Source organism: Lolium perenne, chromosome 1 (assembly GCF_019359855.2).
Source record: "Lolium perenne isolate Kyuss_39 chromosome 1, Kyuss_2.0, whole genome shotgun sequence".
NCBI classification, from domain to species: domain Eukaryota; kingdom Viridiplantae; phylum Streptophyta; class Magnoliopsida; order Poales; family Poaceae; genus Lolium; species Lolium perenne.
The window spans coordinates 253,881,353-253,887,010 of NC_067244.2; the positions used below are offsets into that span (position 1 = coordinate 253,881,353).

General features: G+C 43.6%; 1 long non-coding RNA gene across 1 annotated transcript; it reads left to right on the forward strand.

The window, feature by feature from the left end:
- The first annotated feature begins 1,481 nt into the window (after positions 1-1,481).
- Positions 1,482-4,771, forward strand: LOC139835041 (uncharacterized). The gene is made up of 2 exons (XR_011750759.1): positions 1,482-2,578; positions 3,857-4,771. It is a non-coding gene; the product is annotated as an uncharacterized lncRNA (long non-coding RNA).
- Positions 4,772-5,658: the final 887 nt, after the last annotated feature.

The window sequence follows — 5,658 nt, forward strand, 5'->3', positions numbered from 1 at the left end:
TCCCCTTCTTCATCGACAACATTATCAGGTTCCTCCCCTGAAACTATATTTTTATTCCATCACATCTTATGTGCTTTAATTAGAGCGTCGGTTTGTTTTTGTTTTTTTTGTTTTGTTTGAATAAAATGGATCCTAGCATTCGTTGTGTGGGAGAGAGACACGCTCCGCTGTAGCATATGGACAAGTATGTCCTTAGGCTTTACTCATAATATTCATGGCGAAGTTTCTTCTTCGTTAAATTGTTATATGGTTGGAATTGGAAAATGATACATGTAGTAGTTGCTAAAATGTCTTGGATAATGTGATACTTGGCAATTGTTGTGCTCATGTTTAAGCTCTTGCATCATATACTTTGCACTTATTAGTGAAGAATACATAGAGCTTGCTAAAATTTGGTTTGCATAATTGGTCTCTCTAAGGTCTAGATAATTTCTAGTATTGAGTTTGAACAACAAGGAAGACGGTGTAGAGTCTTATAATGTTTACAATGTGTCTTTTATGTGAGTTTTGCTGCACCGCTTCATCCTTGTGTTTGTTTCAAATAGCCTTGCTAGCCTAAACCTTGTATCGAGAGGGAATACTTCTCATGCATCCAAAATACTTGAGCCAACCACTATGCCATTTGTGTCCACCATACCTACCTACTACATGGTATTTCTCCGCCATTCCAAAGTAAATTGCTTGAGTGCTACCTTTAAATTTCCATTCTTCACCTTTACAATATATAGCTCATGGGACAAATAGCCTAAAAACTATTATGGTATTGAATATGTACTTATGCACTTTATCTCTTATTAAGTTGCTCGTTGTGCGATAACCATGTTCCTGGGGACGCCATCAACTACTCTTTGTTGAATATCATGTGAGTTGCTATGCATGTTCGTCTTGTCTGAAGTAAGGGAGATTTACCACCAAAATGGTTAGAGCATGCATATTGTTAGAGAAGAACATTGGGCCGCTAACTAAAGCCATGATCCATGGTGGAAGTTTCAGTTTTGGACATATATCCTCAATCTCAAATGAGAAAATTAATTGTTGCTACATGCTTATGCATAAAAGAGGAGTCCATTATCTGTTGTCTATGTTGTCCCGGTATGGATGTCTAAGTTGAGAATAATCAATAGCGAGAAATCCAATGCGAGCTTTCTCCTTAGACCTTTGTACAGGCGGCATAGAGGTACCCCTTTGTGACACTTGGTTAAAACATGTGCATTGTGATAATCCCGGTAATCCAAGCTAATTAGGACAAGGTGCGGGCACTATTAGTATACTATGCATGAGGCTTGCAACTTGTAAGATATAATTTACATAACACATATGCTTTATTACTACCATTGACAAAATTGTTTCTTGTTTTCAAAACCAAAGCTCTAGCACAAATATAGCAATCAATGCTTCCCTTCGCGAAGGGCCATTCTTTTACTTTTATTGTTGAGTCAGTTCACCTATTTCTCTCCACCTCAAGAAGCAAACATGTAACATCCCAAGAGTAACACCTTAGGTCCCTTTTATCTTTCTTGCATTGTTGTCATACCATCATGTTGCACTCATGCATTTAATCACCTTTGGCTTTTATAAAATTGCATTTCGTTTTGGCTTCGCTTTTGTTTGCTTGTTGTTCTTTTTCTTCTTCCACCCTCTTGGTTCATCCCCTCCTCTTGTGATGTTCCAAGAAAAGCTAACATGCCAATCTTCCACCACTTGACCTATATTTCAAATAGGTCATGCCAAAATTCTTATATGGTTGCTATAAACCTACCTCTCCTCTCTATTTTGCAATGCACATGTTTTATGATCTTGAGATGGTTTACCTTCTCAAATGGATGAACCATTAAGGTTTAACAAATATTTTATCTTCTCTTTATTTCTCTATGTCCCACTCTTCTTCTTTTCTCCTTTTTATCTCAACCACCATAGTTGGTATACAAGGTTGGGCCTCTCTGAATTCAAATTCCCTCTTTCAAATTACAAACTTACTCTTCTCCAATTTTTCTAAAGTGTTTTGAAAAGAGAAAGAAAATAAGAACAGAAAAGAAAATAAAAGGGCAAAACCTAAAACTAACCTACCTAGCTATAACGCACCAGGCCACCCACCTATCTAACCCAACCCAGCCTAGCTAACACTATCTAACCAACGCAGCAGCCCAGCCCAGTTTTCTAATGTAGGGGAGAAAACCTCCCTGTACTTCTTCTTCCTTCGTACGAACACCCCCATCACCGTATGATGCTCTCCCACTTCGTGGATGCTTGCCACCTTGCATCCTTAAAACGACAGGAGCAGCCCAAGGAACCCTAGCTCCACCCTCCGCTACACCGCCGCCACCTCTCCCTGGCCTCCCGCAGAAAACCACCACCAGCACACCGTCGGCTACCCCTCGCCGTCGTCGCCATGAGCTTCCTCGAGCTGACCTGAGCCCGGGAACGGGACTGCAGCGACGTCCTCTTCCTCGACGTCTGCTTCACGGAGGCGGGAACGTCACGATCTGCTCGCCTCCCTCATCATCTGCAACGTCTGCGCTCGGCCACCTCCTTCTTCTTCGTCGCCGGCCGCTTCCACCTCGTCGTCAACCACCCCAGGGTGAGCGACCACCTTCCCCTATACCCCTGCATGCCCCTACGATGTTGGATCGCTTCAGAAACGAGAGATCCGGGGCAGAGATCGAAATCGAAACGAGTTCTGAGAAGCAAAACCCAAAAACCGAAATCTGGTCGCCCAGTTTTTCTGCTCGCAGACATCATCTTGCGACGCACCACAACACCAGCACAGGCCATTCCAGCACGAGCAGTTCATACCGTTGTAAAGCTGGGACTTAGATCTACAACTTTTGTTTTGGAGTCATCTAGTTTCGATGCCTGTACACGACGCCATCATCAAGCAAATTTCGGTCCAGGAAACAGGCTTCTGTTTTCACTGTTCTTCGTCTGTGACGCTGTCACGTTTTTCCAAGTTCACCGCAGCCACCACCGTGTTCCTCTTCGGACCATACCACCTCCAAACAAACCCTGGCACCTCCCTCCTTCTCAACCCGTCGAAATCTCCACCAAAGTTTTCCCAGTTTCTTAGATCTCGCCACTTTAAAAGTCGTGCACGAAACTCCTGCAAGTGTCACGTCTTCAGTCTGCACTGTCACAGTTTTCAGTTTGCAGTTGTCCAAAATTCAGTTAACCCGTTGCTACAGCTTACCTTGTTTGCTACTCGTCTAGTTTCAAAACTTGTCACATAGCACACTGGCTGTGCCCCTGATCTCACAGCAGCGCGTTCACGGTTCAAATCCTGGCAGGCGCACCAAACCATCTTTTTGAATCTTACACGCTGTGCATATTCCTTTTCCTGGAGCTCTGTTTTTTTTTGGTTACACTCACAGCACCTTTTTGCTTTGTTTGTAAAACAGGTTTTTGGACTCCTTTTCATACAAACCTTATATCCTGGAACATCAGCAAAGCAGTAGTTACATGAATGTAAACTCTGTTGTGAATTTTGAACAATATAAATTTGACAACGTTTTGAAATGGGTTAAAATGGCTAAAACTTGAAATGTTCATATCTACTAAACCCTAATTCCAAATTCAACATGTCTTACATCTTTTTGTATCAGAAAACATGACGAATTCGAATATCATACTGTCATGCATCATGGGCATCATCTCTAAATTGACCAAACTAAAATTTGCAACCTGCATTAAGAATGTATGTGTGGGTGCATATCATTTCTTGTGAATTATGAGCACCCCACTTAATTTTGCCTTGCACAAATCATCTTGCCATGTCATCATGCATCATATTGCGCATTGCATTCACTTGTATTGATTTGTGCCCTACTCTTCTTGTATGTGCTATTTGGTTCTTCTCGAGTAGACGCCGACGCAGAGCAGTACGAGCAGGAGTACGAGTTCCCTCTGGAGGATCGTGTCGGTGCTTCTACCTCTGATCTGACAGGCGAGCCCACCCCTTCACCTATTTTACTTTTACATGCTCTTTTGATCTATTGCTATCCTTATGTTGCGATTCTGTTGTGTCACGTGTCCTATCCACCTGTTACCTATATGTCCGAGATACACCTCCTCGCCCTACCTTTTGTTTGTTGTTTGCCAGCTTTGCGAGTCGTAGGCGAGTTTAGGGATTTTGTTGATATCTCGACATGTTCGGGATATCTTGTTGGGATGTTGACACATGTACTACCTTTTCGAAAATGAAGTGTATAACTTTTGCTACAACTTAAAATTGCTAAGGGTTATAATATTGCAGAGGCATCTGTGAGCCCCTTTGCGAAAGCATCGGAACTTTGACTTGCTAATGTCCCCTAGGACCCGAGTTCTTGTTATTTGTTTCTAAGACTGAGCGCGCTAACCACTCGTGGGAGGTTTTATCGGGACCCCCCATCACCCATTACCATTTCTCAAGTCTGTTGAAAAGGGGGCCACAACCTTGGTTTTATTTGCCTATGCCATGTATGCCATGTATGCCATGCTTTACTTACTGTTGCCTTCGGGTGTTTATTACTGTTGCCTTCGGGTGTTTACTTCTGTACTGTACCCCGCGGAACGTTTAGCGAAGCGTGTGGTTCGCACGCCTAGCCGTTAACGCAAACCCTGAGTCCGCATCGGAGTACGGCCGAACTTCGTTTCGGGTAGCTTAGTCGGGTGGCCCCCCTAGGCATTCTTGTTGATTTGGGAACGGTCTTGTTGTGAGACTCCGCACTTGCTATGCGGGTTCGAGCATGCGTGTATGGTAACATTGGTGCACCCCTGCAGGGTTAAATCTTTTCGGAAAGCCGTGTCCGCGGTTATGGACGACTTGGAGCTGTTTAACTCGATCATAGAACAACTTACACCTAATGTTGTCGCTAATAACTTGCTAATTATTTGCGTAGTAAGTTAGCCCTATTATAATGGAATGAATATAAAATTGTCAACTGTGTGAGTGCCTTGTTAGTACCTCTTGGCTAAGGGGGATCGCACTGGCTGGGTTGTTGTTTGCAGAGTATAGAACTGCTAGATTATGCGCTCTCTCACCTTCTCTATTAGACGGATGTTGTAGCGTGTCTCTATTGGATAGTGCTTTGCTGCCGCTAAACTCCACATATAGCCGGGCGAAGTTTACACCGCCCACCGACAAGCATATTGGTCTTGTCTCGCAAGTACGTGCCAGCAGTACTTACCCTCGTTTTTCTCCCTCTTTTTCCGGAACCCGCTTTTCGACAAACAGTATGACAGATGATGAGCGATGCAGTGGCTACTTTGTCGAGTTCACGGACGACGACTTCGTTGCGTAGCGGGATCGTTCCTAAGGCGGCAGCTTTGTGGCTTGTTGGTTATGGGAACACCGCTTGATTATCTTCAGGACTCTTAGTCCCATTTGGTTCTTGTCTGTACCCAGACTATTTGGCTATCTTATGTATGATGTACTGATGGGATATGTTTCCCTATTGAGTGTCATTTGGATCTTGCTCATTAGAGCGTTGCTATATATATGAACCTTATTTCCATCTTTTGTGTCATACATAGTCATGTTGTGATATTCAAGCTGTATTCTACCCTTGTATCCTGTGCACAGTGTGTGTATGTGTGAAGTGCACAGGAAGGTGAAGCACTCAGGCCTGGTAAGCTTACCGTGAGCCTTTGAGGTGGGTGTTGTGTGCATGGGCGTGTCGAGCTGTT